General features: G+C 36.6%; 1 protein-coding gene across 2 annotated transcripts in view; it reads left to right on the forward strand.

Annotated features, from left to right (window-relative positions):
• Positions 1-22280, forward strand: part of pvalb7 (parvalbumin 7) — a 108157-nt gene that overhangs the window by 69625 nt on the left and 16252 nt on the right. Inside the window, exon 1 of one of the 2 annotated variants that reach the window (XM_030124105.1) lies at positions 18001-18118. The exons of the other annotated variant lie outside the window; for it this stretch is intronic. The gene's annotated coding sequence lies outside the window, so the exon portion shown is untranslated. Of the gene's footprint in view, positions 1-18000; positions 18119-22280 lie in introns of those variants that run through there. 2 annotated transcript variants of the gene reach the window in all.

Here is a 22280-nt window from a genome sequence, read left to right on the forward strand (position 1 = left end):
TGCTTTTCTAGTTTAATTTATTTTATTTCAATAATGTTAATAGTGAGTTCTTTGTGACCAGGATTTATATAGTACTCTGTTGTAGTTTAAATATTTTTTCAGTAGGTTAAGCTTGCTAAAATAGATTACAGATTACAGATTCCTTTATTGTCATTTGACAGCACAGTGTACATACAGCACAGAGTATATCAAACGAGATTTCGATGGATGATTAGGGACATCAGGCTGCTGGAACTGGTGCGCCACCATAGAACCCTTTTCTTCAAAATTTGCAGTGAAGAACAAGATAATGCAAAGCACAAATATAAGACATCATACAGTTTTCACACAGTACACGTGGACACATGCTGGAATTTCTTCATGGATTTGGAAAAAACTCAGACCGAAGCCTTTCTGTGATGACTTTACCTGTTTCCTTTTCCCCTGGCCGCTGTCAGCAGGTGGGATATATCAGGCAGCAAATGTACATTTATGCCCCGTCCACACTAACAGATATTTTGCAAAATGAACACATTTCTCGCAGACTTTGCAGAGTGTTTTCACAAAAATGCTCATGCTTGTCAATCCTCTGTGCTCTTCTACAGTCATAACAATCTAAGGGTGTTTTCACTCCTGGATCAATTGGAGCTGTTGTTCCAGAACAAGTCTTTTTCTCCAGTGATAGAAATAGACAACTACAGTTTTCTCTTCCACTCTGAGTATGATTCGCTGCAATGTTGCAAACATTACCATAAAGCAGAGCGGCTCTGTCGAAAAAGTGCCGCTGCCAGACGTAAACAGACATTAGGCTAATGAGCTTAATGAGTTTCTTACCTTTCATCAGCTTCTGGATAAACAAGTGGAGAAAATTAGTCAAGGAGCAATTTGGATGGAGGAAGAGACAGAATACCTCATGACATTTGGGAAGACAAACATAAATTGGAAATGCTCGATAACACACACAAAAACCACAAAGTATTCAAGATTGTCAGTGAGCCCATAAAGGAACGTGGCTTCCACCTGTTTCCTTGGGCGCGGTGTTGGGGGCGGAGCAGTGTGAACACCAACCCAAACATCAGCAATCGATAGCCTGGTACCACAACACAAACTCCACATGAGAACAGAGGTGTCAAACATGTGGCCCGTGGGTTTTATGAATTTATGAAATGCAAAAATTACACTGACAATATTAACAATCAAGGGTGTTGAACTCATTTTAGTTCAGGCTACACATACAGACCAATTGTGATCTCTAGTAAAATAATAGCTTAATAACCTATAAATAATAACTCCAAATGTTCTTGGTTTAATGTGAAAAAAGTAATATTACATTACATCTATAAATAATGAGAACTCCATTTTTTTTCTTTTAGTGCAAAAAATCCATTAAATTCTGAAAATACATACAGTTACAAACTATCCTTTAGTAATAACCCCAGAAATTTCTGGGTTTTTTTCAGGTTATTCACATCTTTTCTGTCTGGATAGTTTGTAAATGTAAATATTTTTTATAATTCAGTGGGTCGTTTTTTTTGCACTAAAAAAAAAAAAAAAAAAAAAAAAAAATTGAAGTTGTTGTTATTTATAGGCTATTATGCAATTATTTTACAGGTGTGGCACACTTGAGATCAAATTGGACTGAATGTGGGACCTGAAAGAAAACGAGTTTGACACCCCTGGCGTAGAAGAAAGTGAAAATCTTATGTATCTTCATTTCATCTTAACCTCCTAAGACCCAGCTATGTAGACAAGACTTCCACAACTTTTTACAAAAAAAAAAGAAAAAAAGGAAAGAAAACTGTCCACCACAAAGGACATTCCATAAAAATTTTAAAAACTGCATCTGAAAAAACTGTTACATCATGATGTTTCCAATATAGGCACTTATTTAACCCTTTCATGCACAGTGGTCACTCCAGTGGACAGTTCTTCTCCAGCTGTTCTCTTGTATATTCATGGATTTTGTTGTTTGTTTTGTTGTTTGTGGACACTTATGCACCATCCCATACACTGACATTCATACTATTACTGTAACTTTGCTGTTCTTGATAAACCTGATCTAGAGTACCATGTTTAAGTGTAAATCAAGTGCTTGTTATTGTTATAAGTCTGTAATTAACAGTTTGGGTTTTTTTTTTAAGTTGTCGTTTTTTTTTTTTTGTTTGTTTTTTTTTCATGTAGAAATGATAAGTTACTACTGAAAAATCACCAAATTCACCCAAAAATTACCCTAAAACCAACAAAAAATGACTCAAAAACCACTTATAAATCACCCAAAAATGACCCCAAAACCACCTAAAATTACTCCAAAAAAAAAAAACACCTAAAAACCACCCAAAAATTATCCCAAAACCACCTAAAAATCACTCCAAAATGACCCCAAAACCACCTAAAAATTACTCCAAAAACCACCTAAAAATCACTCTAAAATGACCCCAAAACCACCTAAAAATTACTCAAAAAACCCCCCACCTAAAAAGCACCCAAAAATTACCCAAAAACCACCTAAAAATCACTCCAAAATGACCCCAAAACCACCTAAAATTTGGTCAAAAACCACATTTTTTTTTTTTTTTTTTTTTTTAGCATATTATCACCATGAAGTGAGTACTGACTGGTATTAGCATGTTCAAATGTGAGAACACTTCAGATTAGAAGCATTAAAAATGTCTGCTAAAGGTTCATACTGTCTTCCACATATAATTTTTGTAGATAATTCATTTATCAGACAAACTAGTAAAGCAGGTAAACAAACAACTACCCCTGTCTGAGAAATGAATTACCTAGAATAAGCCTTCAAAATGTTTTTATTTCATAGTTTTCACACGGTATATCAGTAAATACACGTTTCTTTGCTTCAACAGTGAAATGCATGGTGTCCAGCTGAGTGGAGATTTTTGCAACTCCATGAAAAAAAGGTTCATAAGAAAATTTTCTTTAGGCATGTTTTGTTTTTTTCATGCCTAAAGAGGAATAAAAACACTCAGGAAAAAAATCTTGATTAAGGTTCTCATAAATCATGCATGAAAGGGTTAATAAAAAACAAAAGAAGCTTGTACTTTGCTGACATTTCCTGGGTCTCAGGAGGTTAAGTGAACTTGGTGGCGAGTGTTAAGTGTGTGAAGTTATAATAATAAACTCTAATACAGACGTATCATTACTGCTGCGTCCACGGGTGAAAATTAGGTCAAAACCCGCAGCGTTTTATTTTCTACCTGTAGAAAGTCCCACATGCTGTCTTATCATAGCACATTCTAAGTAATCATCATGGGATGTGGATGATTTGGTGTCTCTGTTCTCATTATTTAACAGGCTGAATACGTAACAGGCCAAATTCCCAAAGACTTGGTCGTTCCTTTCAAAGCTCACCCTCCCCCTCATACACCCACACACACCAGCAGTAACTTTAACACTAAATATACCACCACAACCAGAGCCTGCGCTGCAATTGTGCACATTCGGCAAATGGTGGGGCTTCCTTCTCACAATACTTTAGATGTTCACCTAAAGTGAACCTACAGTATAGTTGTAATTTAAATCAACTGTGTTATAGTTAAAAAAAAAAATCTGTAAAATCCAACTCATAGCCTAAGTATCACAAATCCGTAAGTCTTTCCGTGATTACTCACCTGAATCTCTTCCCTCATGGCGAATAATTTTGATGTGTACTCCACTATAAACAAACCATTTATTTACAAACAGAGCCGGTAAATCACTCGGGCATTTTCGGAAATTTGTCGCGACGTACGTTGTGGGAAGCGAAGCACCACGCAGCTGCAGTAGGAGGAGGCAACGAGGCCGTTTCTGCTCTGCTTCCCACAATGCACGTCACGACAAATTTCCAAAAATACCCGAGTGAAAAAATGGATTGTTTATGGTGGGGTACACTTCGAAACTGTTCACTGTGAGGGAAGAGATTCAGGTGCGTAATCACGGAAAAACTTCACGGAAAGATTCATGATACTTAGGCTATGACTCAGATTTTACAGATTTGATGAAAAATTGGTCACGAAAGTCATACGCAGCTTTACTAACTTCTGATCCACTAATCCTATCAGTACATGTAAATAATTGGTGTAAAATACAGTTTGTCATCTTTTCACCGTCATCACATATGACCCATTTGGACGTTCAGAGGCTTCATAGTGAACATAGAAACACCGTCATCTTCTACAGCATTGATTCACCAGTAAAACCCATGGAGTTGGATCAATGACAGTGAATGGAGACACTTGTTTTATGACACTTGTTATGTTTTATTTTGCTGTAAAAGTCACTTTTTCCTTGAGTTTTCTCTGCTTTTGGTATGATAACCTTCAAATGTGATCTCAGCATGATGATTAAAGTACATGATCAGTAAAATAAACACACTGTAAGCCCGGAATTTGTATTTACTAAAATGCTTTAATTACAATGCACTTAAATGATTTAAGTTTTATGACATTACAATAAAATGTTCAGTATATTCTACTAATTTGTAGACATAGTTGAAAAGTACAAAAAAGTTTAAGTTGAATGGAATTAAATCATTAAGTTTTAGTCATGACCACACCTTTTTATCTTCGCATTGCATTGTGGGTATTGGGCATGTGGTTGAAAATGTGTTATTTTTCTGTGCAGGGGTTCAGCGGGGTTGTGGTGTTAGTGTTAATTTGGATTTAATGTGTGTGTGGCAGTGTTTATTGGCCTTTTTGTGTTTGTTTTTGTATTTTTGTAGAGCTGCACCATGAGTCAGAGCCGTAGGAAGAACAATGGCTTTCCTGTTCATCCAAGATTGTAAATAATTAATGAAAATCTTAATGTTTTATTAAATTAAAAGCACTTCCTATATTGGTAAATGATTTTGAACTACCTTCCATTCATGCTACAATATATTAGGTTGAATAATTTCATTACTATTTTAGTCAGCAATAAGATTTTGAGTTTGATTATCTTAAAAAAAAAAAAAGTTGTTCAATGGTTAAATTAATCTGGCTACAATTGAGAAAATTAGTCAGTGAAACCTAAAATGCTGAGTTGAATGGTTGGATAGTGGGGTTGATTTTACAACAGATTTAACCCTTTCATGCATACTGGTCACTACAGTGGACAGTTATTCTACAGCTGTTCTCTTGTATATTCATGGGTTTTGTTGTTTTACTTCCACATCAGCCAACACAGTGGACACTTATGTATATGTAACTTTGCTGTTCTTGATAAACCTGATCTGCAGTAACATGTTTGAGTGTAAATCAATTGTTATTAGCGTGTAATTATCATTTTTTTCTTTAACAAAATGGTTTTTTTTTGTATATTATCTCCATGAAGTGAGTAATAACTAATATTAGAGTATATTTAAATATGAGAAAACATCAGATTAGCAGCATTAAAAGTGTTTAAATTTCATAGTTTTCACTGTATATCAGTAACTACATGTTTCTTTGCTTCAAAAATTAAATGCATCGTATCCATTTGAGTGGACATTTTTGCAGCTCCATGAAAAACAGGTTCATAAAAAGCTGTCAGTTGCATTTTTTTTCATGCCTAAAGAGGAATAAAAACAGGTGGGAAAAAAATCATGATTAAGGTTCTCATAATTCATGCATGAAAGGGTTAAAGTACAAATAACTTGTCTTTTAGTGTTTTCTACTTAATAGTTTAAGTTCAATACTTTTAGCATTAAAGTTGAACCTACTTAAACCAAGTGATTAGTCGATCATTACTCAAATCATTTAAGTGCAATCACTTGCCTCAAGTTTTTTGGAGGAAACTCTACTTATCCGGGCTTACAGTGTGATTTTCACTGAAAAAAAAATGCAAAATGGAGAGGATAATGTTATGATAAAGTTTTTCTTCAGTTTTCTCTGTTTTGGATGTAATAACCCGTAACTTTAATCTGAGCTTTAATGAACATCTTCATGATCAGTCAATTAAATATAAGAAAAAAAACTTGATTTTCACTGACAAATTGCAAAATACAAAGGATAATATTAGAATAAATGGTGATAAATCAGTTAAGAAAGGTTAAATAGAGAGAATAAATTCATTTAGGAACTACCACAAAAACACACTGGGTCTTTAAGGGTTAAAAAATTCATCTCTGCTGTATGGAACCAACCCCAGTGGCCTTTCACAGAACTGCAATTCTAGACACCAACCACACTGGCATCACTTTCCATCCCTGGAGGTTTCCTGCATGGTCTGACCCAGTCCAATAAAAAGGCTGCCCCATGTCTATTTTTAGGGAAACTTTCTTTAATCTGTGTGATTAAATGAGGGATTCCCCCAGTTACATCACATACATGCGCACATACACACACACACACACACACACACACACAACCCTAACCTTAAAACTCCTCTTAACCCTCAAACATAACGACATGCATTTTTACGGCTCTGTATTTCGTCCCCACCGGTGACTGTATAAACACATTCAATCCCCTGCATTGTAAATAATACATATCTGCACACACTGACTCACATTCACAGCTGTATCCTTGCCATGACTTAATGCGGCACCTGTTGCTCAATAACAAGTGGGTCATTAAAAACACATTTAATTCCCTCCTCTCACACTGTTGTCATTTGGATCCAAGGACTACTGTGTGTTTCTAATGTCTATTTAAAGATGCACAGCGCCGTATGTACGTGTGCATCTGACTGTCCAGCGACGGAAGATACATTCCATTTTCACGCTAACATTTGAAGTTAAAGAGTGTATAAATTAACCTTTTCATGCATAGTGGTCACTACAGTGGACAACTATTCTACAGCTGTTCTCTTGTACAGGGTGGGGAAGCAAAATTTACAATGAACATTTAGTTGTTTTTTCTCAGCAGGCACTACATCAATTGTTTTGAAACCAAACATATATTGATGTCATAATCATACCTAACACTATTATCCATACCTTTTCAGAAACTTTTGCCCATATGAGTAATCAGGAAAGCAAACGTCAAAGAGTGTGTGATTTGCTGAATGCACTCGTCACACCAAAGGAGATTTCAAAAATAGTTGGAGTGTCCATAAAGACTGTTTATAATGTAAAGAAGAGAATGAGTATGAGCAAAACTATTACGAGAAAGTCTGGAAGTGGAGGAAGCAACAAAAAACGTACCAAAGCTTTTATTAAAGCTCTCAAATCCAAAATCCTAAAGGATCCAACCAAATCCATGAGAGAAATGGATATTGAACTTGAGGTAGACAACAAGACCATTAGAAATGCAGTAAAATATGATTTGAAGTTAAAATCTTACACAACAACACCAAAAAAAAAAAAACTTGTTGACAACAGCAACAAATCCAACTTTAGCAATTTTTGGGAATCATGTTTATGGCCACCTTCTAGCCCAGATCTAAACCCTCTGGATTCTGCTATTTGGGGCGTTTTAGAACATGCTACCAACAGAACATCACACAGCAATGTCGACTTTCTTAAAGATACTATTAAAGAAGAATGGGAGAAGTTGTCACCCCAATATTTGAGGAACACTTGCTCAAGTTTCAGGAAGCGTGTGAAGACAGTTATTGAGAAGGAAGGAGGACACATAGAATAAAAACATTTTCTATTATGTAAATTTTCTTGTGGCAAATAAATTCTCATGACTTTCAATAAACTAATTGGTCATACACTGTCTTTCAATCCCTGCTTCCAAATATTGTAAATTTTGCTTCCCCACCCTGTATATTCATGAGTTTTGTTGTTTTAGTTGCGTATCAGCCAACACAGTGGACGCTTATGCACCATTTCATACATTGCAATTCATACTGTTACTATAACTCTGCCGTTCTTGATAAATCTGATCTGCAGTGACATGTTTTAGTGTAAATCAATTTCTAACAATTATTAGACTGTAATTAACTTTTTTTTTTAACAAAAAGTTGGGGTTTTTTTTGCATATTATCACATGAAGTGAATAATAACTTGTATTAGAGTATGTTAAAATGTGAGAAAACATCTGATTTAAACATTAAAAATGTTTTTATTGTATAGTTTTCCATATCACTTTCTTATACCAGGGTTCTTTGCTTCAAAAATCAAAAGCTGGTGTCTGGCTGAGTGGACATTTTTGTAATTCCTTAAAAAAAACTGGATCGTATTGTTTTTTTCCATGTCTCAAGAGGAATAAAAACACTCAGGAAAAATATCTGGGCTATAATTCTCATAATTCATCCATGAAAGGGTTAAAAAAAAAAAAAAAAAAAGTCAGATTAGCATTAAAAGTCGGCCTCTAGATCATAAACTTTTCGTCAAAGGTTTCATCATTTACATACCGTTGACATATTCTCCTCATTATTCTTGTCCGTCTCCCAACATGTTTTTGTCAGGGAATTGTACTACCCCTCCACATGTTTTTTTTTTTATTATTTGTTTGTTTTTTGGATTGTTTTTTTATTTTAATGATCTTGCATTTGTTTTCCAAACCATCGTACCGCACCGTCCTCCCCATCCCACCTCTCCTGGTCTCGTTCTTCTACAATGTTGGAAAGTGCTGATGAGGGGTAATTCAACAGCGAGGAGAGAGTCTGAGTACGAGACATTAAAAGAACAGAGGGTCAGTGAAGGGCATTAAGAGACAGACGGACGGAGATAAGCTTTTTATCTTTGCTTTATATGCTAATGCAATTAAGTTCGAAAAGAGCTGAATTTTAAACACATGTAAAACTCCATTTTACCTAAAGAACACTCTCGCTCTGACACTAAAACGGCCATCGGTTGGTTTGCTATATACCTACTACGCTACACACCTTCTCACACTTATAAAATCTGACATTATGATGATGTAAAATACAGTGTGGTGTGCTTGCCGCATTGCATTGTGGGTATTAGACATTTAAGCTGCATTATGTTCTGAGTCCGATTAAGCAAAAGTGAAGATCAACAAAAAGAAAAAATACATTTGCACACATCATTTATCAAGAGCTCTATTTTATGGAACTGTTATCCTTTTTAAAATACCACTGACAAAGTACAGGAGAAGAACGAAACCTTCTGCTAGGCTGCATTAAATTAACAAAAAGACACGCAAAGGACTGTCTGTTACTTTGAGAAACTAAAATTCTGAATGTTGAAGTTTGTGAATTCATACACTGGTCACATTTAAAAAGATTATCTGTGAACTGTCACCGAGAAATGACTCTGTATTTGGAATTTACCGATGTCAGTATAGACCAGCACAAGTTATAAATAATACTGTGTTTAGTTTAGTTTAGTTTAGTGTGGTTTTAGTTTAGTTTAGTGTGGTTTAGTTTAGTTTAGTGTGGTTTAGTTTAGTGTGGTTTGGTTTAGTTTAGTTTAGTGTGGTTTAGTTTAGTGTAGTTTAGTTTGGTGTAGTTTAGTTTAGTGGGGTTTAGTTTAGTGTAGTTTAGTTTGGTTTAGTTTAGTTTAGTGTGGTTTAGTTTAGTTTAGTTTAGCTTAGTGTAGTTTAGTTTAGTTTAGTGTAGTTTAGTTTAGAGTGGTTTAGTTTAGTGTAGTTTAGTTTGGTTTAGTTTAGTGTGGTTTAGTTTAGTGTACTTTAGTGTAGTGTAGTTTAGTTTAGTGTAGTGTAGTTTAGTGTAGTTTAGTTTAGTGTAGTTTAGTTTAGTGTAGTTTAGTTTAGTTTGGCGTAGTTTAGTTTAGTGTAGTGTAGTTTAGTGTAGTTTAGTATACTTTAGTGTACTTTAGTTTAGTGTAGTGTAGTTTAGTGTGATTTAGTGTAGTTTAGTTTAGTGTAGTGTAGTTTAGTGTAGTGTAGTTTAGTGTGATTTAGTGTAGTTTAGTTTAGTGTAGTGTAGTTTAGTTTAGTGTAGTTTAGTGTAGTTTAGTTTGTTGTAGTGTAGTGTAGTTTAGTGTAGTTTCGTGTAGTGTAGTTTAGTGTAGTTTAGTTTAGTGTAGTGTAGTTTAGTTTAGTGTAGTTTAGTGTAGTGTAGTTTAGTTTAGTGTAGTTTAGTGTAGTGTAGTTTAGTGTAGTGTAGTTTAGTTTAGTGTAGTTTAGTTTAGTGTAGTTTAGTGTACTTTAGTTTAGTGTACTTTAGTTTAGTGTAGTATAGTTTAGTGTGATTTAGTGTAGTTTAGTTTAGTGTAGTGTAGTTTAGTTTAGTGTAGTGTAGTTTAGTGTAGTTTAGTTTAGTGTAGTTTAGTTTAGTGTAGTGTAGTTTAGTTTGTTGTAGTGTAGTTTAGTGTAGTTTCGTGTAGTGTAGTTTAGTTTAGTGTAGTTTAGTGTAGTGTAGTGTAGTTTAGTGTAGTGTAGTTTAGTGTAGTGTAGTTTAGTTTAGTGTAGTTTAGTGTAGTGTAGTTTAGTGTAGTGTAGTGTAGTTTAGTTTAGTGTAGTTTAGTGTAGTGTAGTTTAGTGTAGTGTAGTTTAGTGTAGTTTAGTGTAGTTTAGTTTAGTGTAGTGTAGTTTAGTGTAGTGTAGTTTAGTTTAGTGTAGTTTAGTTTAGCGCAGTTTAGTGTAGTTTAGTGTAGTGTAGTTTAGTGTAGTGTAGTTTAGTTTAGTGTAGTTTAGTGTAGTGTAGTTTAGTGTAGTTTAGTGTAGTGTAGTTTAGTGTAGTGTAGTTTAGTTTAGCGCAGTTTAGTGTAGTTTAGTGTAGTGTAGTTTAGTGTAGTTTAGTTTAGTGTAGTTTAGTGTAGTGTAGTTTAGTTTAGTGTAGTGTAGTTTAGTGTAGTGTAGTTTAGTGTAGTGTAGTTTAGTTTAGTGTAGTGTAGTTTAGTTTAGTTTAGCGCAGTTTAGTTTAGTGTACTTTAGTTTAGTGTAGTGTAGTTCAGTTTAGTGTAGTTTAGTTTAGTTTAGTTTAGTTTTATTTCGAGCACATAGAATCATCAGATAACAAAGAACCATACAACATGGTCAAACAAAATTTTTCTGCACTTGAAAAGGAGTGGGCAGAAGTATAACTTACAGACTCCCATCCCATTTTTACAAACTAATCATTAAATTAATTCCGCTTCCTTTGCTTTATCAACACACTTTTTTCTGTATATTTTTACAATAACACAAAGCATCCATACAAACCATTCACATACACTTCTTTTAGTCACCTCACACACAATCAGATTTGTGTAATCAACCGTTTTTTATATAAACTATAATATTTCTATGCGCTTTAACTGTTTACTACAAATACAATCATTAAAAAATGTGATAATATCTCCTAATCATGATAGTCTGTATTGATTAATTAGTTAGTATTAAATACATTAAATAAAGCATTGTGATTATATCTGGCTTGTTTTAAAAAAATAACTCAAAAATTTGGGTTATGTATGGTAAAGAGTTGTCCACGTGTTACTATGGCAACCTGTCCACTTTTTTCCTTATTCTCATGTCAATAAAACAGAAACTTTTCCTCCAAAATTTCTTTTCAGCATAGTTGAACATAATATCTAAAAGGTTATGTCCTGCTTGATATCAATTTCTGTCGAATGTTTGCGTAAAGGTTAAAAAAAATTGACGTCCAATTCAAATCCATGTAATATCAAGCAGTAATTTGACATTTTTCACCTAAAATTTTTATCTCCCCAAATTTTGTTATATATAATGTTAAAGTGCTTATAAATACCTACTCAGATATGTATAATACATGCATATAAGTTACTCTGCTTACATGACAGAGACTGTTGAACACCAAATGTGTCCACGTGTTAGAGCTTGATCGGACCCTTCTGATTTATGTGCAGCGGTTCAGGGGGGTTATTGTGTTTTTATGTGAATTTAAGTTAATGTGTGTGTATGACAATATTTATCGACCTTTTTATGTTCATTTTTATTTTTCTTAATGTACACTGTAAGCGAAAGCTGTAGGCCGAACAATGCCTTACCTGTTCATCTCAAATATATCTGTGATTGATACAAAGCTGGCCGAAAAAATATAGTCATTAAAGGAGTGATATTTAAAAAAAAAAAATGGAATTATGCATTTTAAAACATTTCCCTGTGGTCTACATAAACTGTAAATGCTCTGCTTGGGTCTGAATTCTTCGTTAATTCAACTCCACAGGTCCATCTTCAACCTTATTTCTGAGTAATGACACCAGAAAGGTCGTTTTGATCGCTGGCCCTTTAAATGCACATGAGCCACTTCAGGCCCCGCCCCCTCCAGGTTTTTGGCTGTGCTGCTCTGTCCTGTTCAACCAACAACTGAACATTTTAGGTAATTGGCTTGAAGTTTGCACATATTTTCAGTATGGACTACAACTGCTGCTGCTGACAAACAATTATGGGGTACTCAGAAAAATGTTCGTCGGAAGTCTGGACTTTATATGTGCAAATGTCATGACGTAACTAGTTATAGACATAACAAATTAAGATAGAATTAAAACGGGTTGTAGAAATCCACTCGATTTTTGCCAAAATAAATATAAAGATAGCTTTGCAGCACCTGGAGGGTTCAAATTCAAACTTTTCGAACTATTAGGGTCCAAATACACAAATAAATGAACCAAAGACTAATAAAAGTGGGTTTAACAAAATATGACCCCTTTAACAAGTCAAGCACTAATGTCCACTCCAACTCACAAAAAACAATTTCCCAGCTTGTACTCCATGAAGTATTAAAATTTTTAGGTTACTTTTCTTTTGATCGTATTCTATAAATATGTAGTTCGAGGTCCAGGTTAATTATCCAGAGTGTATTTAGATGGACAGACCTATTATCACAGTTACCGTGTAGGAGACAAATATTGGTCATATGGTGGCTGTCATCCACTTCTCGTAGCTCCTCCTCTTTTGCTCCATTTAAACAAAATAAAGGTTGTAGAAACTGAATAAACCAGTTTGCAGATGCCACTGATTTAAACATGGAGGGTGCCGCCAATCAGTGTTCTTCAGTACACAGAACCGCCCCCAAAAAATTCAGGGAATCTGAAAAGTCCCGCCCACCCACTAGGAAAATTTTTCAGGGAAAGTTTGGGGTCGAGGGAGTGTTTTTTACCTGGTAATTTCAATGGAAACAGGCCATGGTTTTTCAAGCTTCCGGGTAAACAATAGTTCCTGGACAAGGGAATATTCAGATTTAAATTTCCTTCCAGTGAAGACAGCTGGGTTATGCTAATTGTTGATCCAATTGATGTGCATGTAAACACTTCTTACGGAAGTGACCTGGAAATTGGAATGTCATTTGGAAATCCTGGATCCACATCTCATTGGTGAATTCTGTACAATTCTCTCCCAGAAATTCATTATGCGTGGCCGCTGTTATAAATAAGGACTTTGCCTTGCGACGATCAGGTGCGACATGCCGAACCCCCCACCCCCACATCTCTCTCTCTCTGTGACACATCACGAGACGGGTAGATGGGACTTTACTAGAGTCACGCATCAGAAGCCAAACACACTTCAATGGAAACACCTACAAGTAGCAATTATATTTTGTCAAAATTGTAGAAATATCGTTTTTATTTTGCGGAAAACTGAAATGGACACCCAGCTACTGACAAGTTCATCAAATGACACAAATGCTAAATGCAGTTTACAGTGACTTAAAAAGCTAGCATTTAGCATTAGCTCACCCATCATTAGGAATGGGAATCAATAAGAATTTAACGATTCCGATTCCATTATCGATTTTGCTTATCGATCCGATTCCTTATCGATTGATTGATTGATTTGATTTGAATTGATAAAGCTCTTTGTGACGCTGTCTGTGAAAAGTGCTCTATAAATAAAATTTACTTACTTACTTACTTATCGATTCTCTTATCGATTTTCATTGGGTGAGGGAATAAAAAAGTACAAATGGGCTTTCCCCTACCTTCGGAAACTTTTAGTTGAGGGGTTATGACGTTTGTTGCTCGCACTGGAACTGGAACTGGGCCTAGATGATGTCCTTGTTTTCACTCTGCCGCTAGATTCACAAGCACCGCTAAGTAGCGTATCAAATAAACATGCTGTGGACAAATGTTTGAGCATATCGGAGGGATTCCACCCTTTTGAAGCAATGGAAGCTTTCCAAGTGTTACAAGTGGCTCTGGTATCGTCTTTTTAGACCATTTCTGCCTCAACGCCATGTTGGCTACATTCTGACCAAAACGATGCAGCATATGCGTGACGTCATTGCGCACGAAGGCAGAATCGATAACCAGAATCGTTAAGCAGGCAAGCAAACGATTCCAAGGAATCGAGCTAATGGGATCCGGTTCTTGAAAAGAACCGGTTCTCAATTCCAATCCTTACCCATCATCCCTAGCAGGTGGCCCCTTCTGTCACCTGAATTGTTCAAATATGGTCACTTATAGATCCAAAAAGCTAGCAAGGTAGTGGCCAAAATATAAACCACTGGCTTCAGTGACTCATGGGTAATGTCTTAGTTTCTGCTGCTTTTACGTATCTACAGTTTATGGGTCTGGATCAGTTACCAACAGTTGCTACTGTCAGATTTCAGTTCAACCCGTGTCAACAAACAGCTCCCAGCACAACACAGATTCCCAACATATCTCCCATATTTAACCTTTTAAGTGCAACTGAAAGTATTTTTTGTGTCAAAAATCCTTATTTACTTGTTAAATGACAAGTAAAACTCGTTCAAAGCCGATCTCAAGCGTCTTGTTCTCTCACACATTCCTCTTCATCTCTTGGCCTTAACTGTCCTGAGAGCGAAGACGTCTACTGCCTCATTCAGCTGCAGATAAGCAAATGAAAAAGAGACAGAAGAAGAAACACGAGCTGTCACTGGTGAGGCAGCTAGAGATTGATGAGTGATAACAGAGGTACAAGAAGTTCAGAGTTCACAGAAACAGGAGACGCTGCGATCTTTGTTATGGATCGAGGAAAGCGAAAGAGCGTGTTGTGAAAGAAAACCTACAGATGAAGTGATTTGTAAAGTTAGAGCGTAAAAGATGAAAGAACAGATAGACGTTTGGACTAAAGAAGAGTTAAGGGGAACACTTAAGAACACTTTAGAATGTATTTACATCTGTAAGGTTTAACATGGGGACCGATGAGGACTGGCTTTTTTTCCACCACCAGATCCTTTACCTATGATTTTGAAAAACCTCAGAAATTACCCTGGAGAAAACTTTCCCTCTAACCCGACCGTTTTCTGAACAAAGTTCCTAGAAGGTTGGTGAGATTTTTCAGATTCCCCAGAATTCTTGAGGGGCAGGGCTGTGTGGTGAAGAACACGGATTGGTGGAACACACTTGCAGTGTTACGTACTTCCGTTCAGCCTCCATGTTTAATCCAGTGGCGTCTGCATCTTATCAAATGGTTTTATTTGTAGTAAAACACAAGGAACAACACAACAACTTTAGCGTCTTCCATCTTGGCATATTTTGTCACACAAAATGATGATGTGCTCTGGGGCGCTGTAAAGGAGGGGGGTAAATGTGACAAATTAATGGGGCCCAGTATTTCTGGGGGGCTCATAGAGCAGTGGAGGGGGTTCAGTAGATATAGATTAGAAGGAGTGAAAATGTAGTCTAAGATCCGCTGTATAATAGAAAAATAGAAGCCAGGAGTCGGATGTTGAAAGCATGTTCAGTTTCACTTTTGTTTTACACCAGTGTTAGGTACATTAGTTATGGACTGCACCCCCACGTATATAACTGCTGCCCCCCCACCCCCCTGCTCAGACAGATCAACAAGACACTGAATTTTATGAGGGGCCCACAGCGTTTACCTTTCATGGGGCCCATATTTGCCAGTGGCGCCCCAGCATGTACTTGTTGGTCACCATTTATGGCTTGTTTGGCCTTAAGCGTTTTCTTTCCACCACCTATTGGACTGGGGGTGTGGTGCAGTTTCTTTTATCACTTCCTCATATGTAATCAGACTGGTCGGAATTATGAATATACAAACCACACCGATTATCGGGAATTCGTTTACCTGGTAAACAAATTCCTGGAAATGCTGGCGGAAAAGATACTAATGTGCAATTTTCTTGAGATTTGCAGTTATTATAGAGTACATGTGTAACCAATGGTGTCAGACTCTGCGTTGTGTTTTAGGACGAAACCCGCATGTACAACTCTGGAGGCAGACTCCGTTTGTTCTTTTTCACTCCTGACAAAAGTAGCACAGACATTAAAACCTCCGGTTAGCGAACCCCACAAAACATGCCCCTACACAGACCAAATGACACAGAAATGTGTTTCAGCACATCATACAAAGTTTGAACTAGCCTGTTCATTACCTCCGCCAAGTGAAACAGCGGAGGTAATGAACAGGCTAGCTCATTGGGGTTTGTCTGTCTGTTTTTTTGTTTGTCTGTTAGCAAGATAACTCGAAAATTTATGGACAAATTTTCATGAAATTTTCAGGAAATGTTGATTCTGGCACAAGGAACAAATTTTTACATTTTGGTGGCTGATCTGCCTTGATAGAGGTCTCCGCTCTCTGAGTGCTTTTCTACTTTAAAAATGAAATTAGCAGAGGCTAAAACAGAAATTTCCCCCAAATGCATGGCTGCTTTTCTCTCCCATAGAGATCAGGAACAATAGGGAAGAGGTCATAGCGGGCAGTGTTACATTATAAAGTACTCGTTGGGGAACAGACTCAAATTAAAAGTTCCGTATACTGACTTGGATGCCCATAATGTCAGGCATTAACCAAAATAAATGAAAATAAAATGAACAGATTTTGTGTAATTATAACAACAACTAATACACAATAGCATCTGCATACGCACATTGCTGCAAAATAATTGACCCTGTTACACATGGCCCACACCGACATGCAAGAGTTGTAATTACCTCCGCCAAGGAACGGCGGAGGTTATGTTTTCATCGGGGTTTGTCTGTCTGTCTGTCTGTCTGTCTGTCTGTTAGCAAGATAACTCAAAAAGTTATGGACAGATTTGGAAGAAATTTTCAGGAAATGTTGATACTGGCACAAGGAGCAAATGATTATATTTTGGTAGTGATGGGGTGGGGTGGGGGGCTGATCTGCCTTGGCGGCGGTCTTTGCCTTCCGAGTGCTTTTCTAGTTTTCCATACTTTGCTCTTTTACGTGTATATTCTGTACTTTTATATACTGTATTTTTCTGTTTCTGTTGTATTTTTGTATAATTACTTTACTCTTTACTCTAATCTTATCTATACATTTTCTGGAAGTTTCAGGTGGAAACACAAACCACACAGATTACCAGCAATTCTTTTACCAGGCAAATTAATTCCTGGAAATAAAAGTTCCTGGAAATGCAGGTGGAAAAGGGGCTCTAGTCTGGTGTGAACAAACTCCATACTCTGTTAACTCTGTGGTGATGATGTTGTAGACAGGTTGGCGTCCTCCACTACCACTCTACAATAGGGGTAAAAGTTATCTGGCTTATTTGGCCACTTCTTTGGAAGCACCGAGCACAGGATGCTGTGACTGTGGTTTTTCAGAATGGTGTCAGGAGAGAAGATACGGCGGATGAAGCACGTTGTTGTGCCGAATCTGCAGCTCGAAGGTTCTTTCACATAATGAGGGGAGCTTTCAAAGTGACACACAAGTAGTAGAAAGAAGGTAAATGACAATCCTGTCACTATGGGATGGAAATATTCAATATTCAGCCTTATTCCAGCAGAGTATTTCCAGTGAGCCAGACACGGAACTGAAGATTTTTACACTTCCGAAATTCTGCATGACTCTACTTCGCCTCTGGACCTGAGTGGAGAGTCAGTCAAGGATCCTCTGAGTGTTACAGACTGACATGTAACAATAGTGTAGTTTATCTGCTTCAAACTGTCACAAAACTAGGAAATAATGAATGGCGGAACTGACAAAAAACAAGGATTTACAACAGGAGGATGAATAGATTTAGCAGGTAAGAAAGGATTGGAGTGAAGGATATGGAAGTGACAGAAAACAAGGACAGTCAGTTAGAGAAGAGAGAGTGAGTCTGGGTGGAGGATCTGAGGACAGACGGTGCTATTATTAATAACCATATGTGAGATGTGTTTGTGCTGGAGGAAAAGCGATCACACTCTGTGGCCAACGGTGTGTGTGTCATGTCTTGACACCACCGCACCTATCTCAAAATAGAGAGAGAATACTGACAGGTGGGGTGTGTGTGTGTGTGTGTGGGGGGGGGGGGTATCTGGGGTACGTGTGCTGTGTTTGCTATAAAAGTCTTATTGTGTGCCCCCCCCACTCTTACCTCCATCTCTAACCCTGCACTCTTCAAACTCTCTCCATCATATCTCCAGCCTTTTTTTCCACCTCTCCTCTCCTCTCCTCTCCTCTCCTCGGGTTTCTTCCAGGTAGGACAAGAAAATCAGCTGTTTTACCAGGAAACTAAAGATCATGACTTTAACACTTAGAGTTAAAAAAAACAAAAAAAAAGTCAGATAGAATTAATGGAACGTTTTGTAACTATAGAGCAGGGGTGTCAAAGTTCAGGGGCCACGTTCAGCTAAATTTGATCTGAAATGGGCCGAACCAGTAAAATAATAACATAATAATATATAATAATGTCAACTCCAAACTTTTCTCTATGTTTTAGAGTGAAAAAAGTAAATTTACATTATGAGATGGTTTACATCTACAAACTATCCTAGCTAAATTTGATCTGAAGTGGGCCGAACCAGTGAAATAATAACATAATAATATAAAAATTATCCTTTCAAACGATGTGAATAACATGAACAAACTGAAAATATAAGTGTAATTTTAACAATATTCTGCCTCACTTTATCATTTCCACATATACATTATAACTTACAGATCACACTGGATCTACAAATACACAAAAAAACATTTAGAAACAGGCAGAATATTGTTAAAATTGTACTTCTCTTACATTTCAGGTTGTTCATATTTGTTCAGGTTATTCACATTTTTTGCAAAATTATACTTTATTTTAGTGTAATCCTCAGATATGACTTACTTGGACATTCAGAGGTTCTGTAGTTACCGTGGAGACACTGTCATCTTCTACAACACTGATTCACCAGTAAAAGCCATGGAGTTTGATAAATGACTTGATGCAGATGCTTGTTTTATGTTTAGTTAATGATATATTTTGCTGAAAAAGTCACTTTTTCTTCAGTTTTCTGTTTATATATAACAACTCTCAATTCTAATTTGAGGTTTTTATCATAATCTGCATGATCAGTAAATTAAATATAGTAAAATATTTGATTTTCATTGAAAAAACACAGAGGATAATAGAATAAATGGTGATAAATTGCTTAAGAAAGGTTCAAATATTGAGACAAATACATTTGAGAACTTCTACAAAAGTAACACTGGGTCTTTATGGGTTAAAAATGTGCAGATGCAAAACAAAAAAATAAATCAGATTAACAGGTTTACATGCATGAAGACATCAGAGTATTTTGGAGAAATCCAAGTGTGTTAATCTGATTTCTCATAATCAGATTACTGCTGTTTTCTGATAAAGCATCCCAGATTATACTGTTTACATGATCGCTAATAATCTAATAACTCCAGAAATCAGATAATGATCAGAGTAATAGCATGTATATATATGGGATCAATGTTATTAATAGAAAATCTGACAATTCATAGCATGGTACAAGTCATGAATCCCCAAATAATTCCCCTTTTTGGATTTCTTCAGGAAGTTTTCTCCAATCCTAAAAACCCCAGGCTTTTTTCTGATAAATTTGTTTGTTTTTTTCTTTCTCCATCTGATGTTATACTCTGTATCCTCACTGGTTTCACAATACAACTTGCATCAAATAGGAGGTAATGTTAGGAGCAGGTGTTGCTGTAATGGCTTTTTTCTTGGCTCATGTGTCACCACTGTCAAGTCGCTATGAACAGGTGTTGATACACAGTAAAACCATGGCACGGCAGCCAAGAGTATAACAACAGGACTTAATAGTTTTACATATTCTAGATGGTTTTCATTGTTGTAACTGTTTTGCTTGGGCTCGTCTTGTTGAAGGGGACCTCATCCACTCAGGTGCAACCACCTGAATAAAACATACTCTATGAATAATACAACTGCTGTCCCATGACTCGCAGTAGAATTTTTAACACCCAGAGATGATTTGCGTTGTGATGACGATGAAGTCAAAGTGGAAATGTCAGCAGTTTCTTTAATGGCCACTTGAGGCTGATTCCAAATTCGAGTCTATACATATGCTGCGTTTTCACTACGTGGAACTGGCTCAACTGGACTCGGCTGGTACCAGGTACTATTCCTGGAGACTGTTTCCATGACAGGATACTACCGACTTTACAGTACCTGGACGTCATAGCGATGCGGCGCGTTACTTCCGTGTTGTCTGCTCAGAATTCCCGATAAACTTGCTCATTGCGCGTTGTCTCGTCAAGCTCATGCTGAATTTTTACATCGGCCACCAAAGACTGAATCTCGACTGACTGTGGTGTAGTTTTACAGGCTGTCATCATTTGGATTAACCTACAGGTATATTCACCGTAAACTTCCGCATCTGTTTTCTGTAAAACGGCAGGTCACAAAGACAACTCTCTGACCAATCAGTGGTCTGCAGTGTTTACATGTCATGTTTTAGTATCTAGACCCCCGTCTTGGAACCTCGGTGGAGGTGATGCCAAAAAACTAGTACCAGGTACCAGATTCCAGGTCCTTTTTCGTAATGGAAACGCAAAAAGGCCGAGTCAAGTCGAGTCGAGCTGATACCATGTAGTGGAAATGCAGCTATAGATTCAAGAGATAAACATGGGAAAAAAGTGGATTTTGGTTTCTGTAACTACAAAACATTCATGATCGCGGCAAAGGGAATGGGGTTTTATTATAGCTGTCAAAATTAACACATTAACGCGGATTAATCCATCATCATGATCAATCTGATTAAAAATTTTAACACCATTAACTCATCTGCAGCACAGAATGATGCAGCGTGGTACTACGCTTCCTGTCAGCTGTCATGGGCAACGCAACGTGACTGTAAGGCTTTTGTATTCTTATTATTCTTGTATTGTATTGTATTCTCTATTTTGTATAACTATGAATATCTCCCAAAATACTGGTCCTATCAACTTGCCGAGATATTTAATGTGGAGATGGGACAATTCCTCAACTGTAGGTACAAAATTGGCCAGTTAAAAACATCTAAATTTCTCAAAACTGTGCAGACACACACACACACACACACACACACACACACACTCTGAGGCCTTTCAGTAGTATGTTATAGATATGTACATTCAGACATTCAGAGTGCTGAACACCTCACCTTACAAAAACAGTGGAATATTGAGGTGAATTCGTGACAATAAGCTACGAGGGGTTAAAGCTGAAATTACTTGGTGTCATTTAGGTCGGTGTTACTCTTGCTTTTTACTACCTCTACCATTTTTGTCCAACTTTCATGAACAAAAAAGCAAGATGAAAACAGCCAAAGTGTCAAATTCTAGGCTTCAAACCATCAGGTGAATCTGAGATTGAAGAGCTACTGCAACTTTGCAGACAAAGTGATTGTTATTTCTAACCATCAGACAAGAATCGAGTCTGAATCGTGAGTGAAAAAAAAAAACCTGTTTACCTGATGAATAACAAGCTGTTTTTTTCACTTCTCAGACTCTACACTAAACAAACAGCTTTCAGTCCAAGGACACTTAATGTTCTATCAGAAGGTGATGAGCCTTTGGCCTTTAGATTGGATGTGTCTGGCTGTCATTCTTCTGCACATCTCAAAGTCAAACCCCAGAGTTGTAAAAGCTTAGAAGAAGCATTTTTCTGAAGGAACACTCACAGTTAGTCAATTGTCAGCGCTGGTGCAGATGCACTTATCGCTGAATGTGTACTATTACAACAACAGTATGTGCACAGGAGGTACACTGAAAGTAGAAGTACACAGACAACAACAAATATTAAAGTCAGAAAGTTGAACATTTCTACAGCTGTTTCTGAAGAAGCTAAAGTGAACAGAAGCTAAAGCAGTGTTTTTCAACCTTGGGGTCGGGACCCCACGTGGGGTCGCCTGAAATTCAAATGGAGTCGCCTGAAATTTCTAGTAATTGATGGAGAAAACCGGAGAAAACGCCTATGTAAAGATATGTGTTTTAGGTCAAATATTTGAGTATATTTTTAATTTATTACAATTTTGATTTTATATACTTAATATTTGGAACCAATATTCACTTTTAAAGTCTTTGAAATGGTTCGTTAAGCATCTTTGTGTCATTTATGCAATAAATTATATACATTTTTCAAATCGGATGTTATAATGTTTGTTTGTTTTTTGGCCTTTTGTGTTTATATAGTAAGTTAAAGTGAAAAAATAATAGGCAGATGAGATGGATGAAGTTGTGCTGAAAAAGAAGATACCAAACATGGGTATAGTAAACATTTCTTTATATAGTATATAAAGGCAAAATCAAAAGAACTCAAAACAGCCAAAATAGGCTCAGACCCGTAACGGTTAAGAAGCTGCAGCTCTTTCATAATTCACATTTTGAGTTATTGTT

The sequence above is a fragment of the Sphaeramia orbicularis genome, chromosome 1 (genome assembly GCF_902148855.1).
Source record: "Sphaeramia orbicularis chromosome 1, fSphaOr1.1, whole genome shotgun sequence".
NCBI lineage: Eukaryota > Metazoa > Chordata > Actinopteri > Kurtiformes > Apogonidae > Sphaeramia > Sphaeramia orbicularis.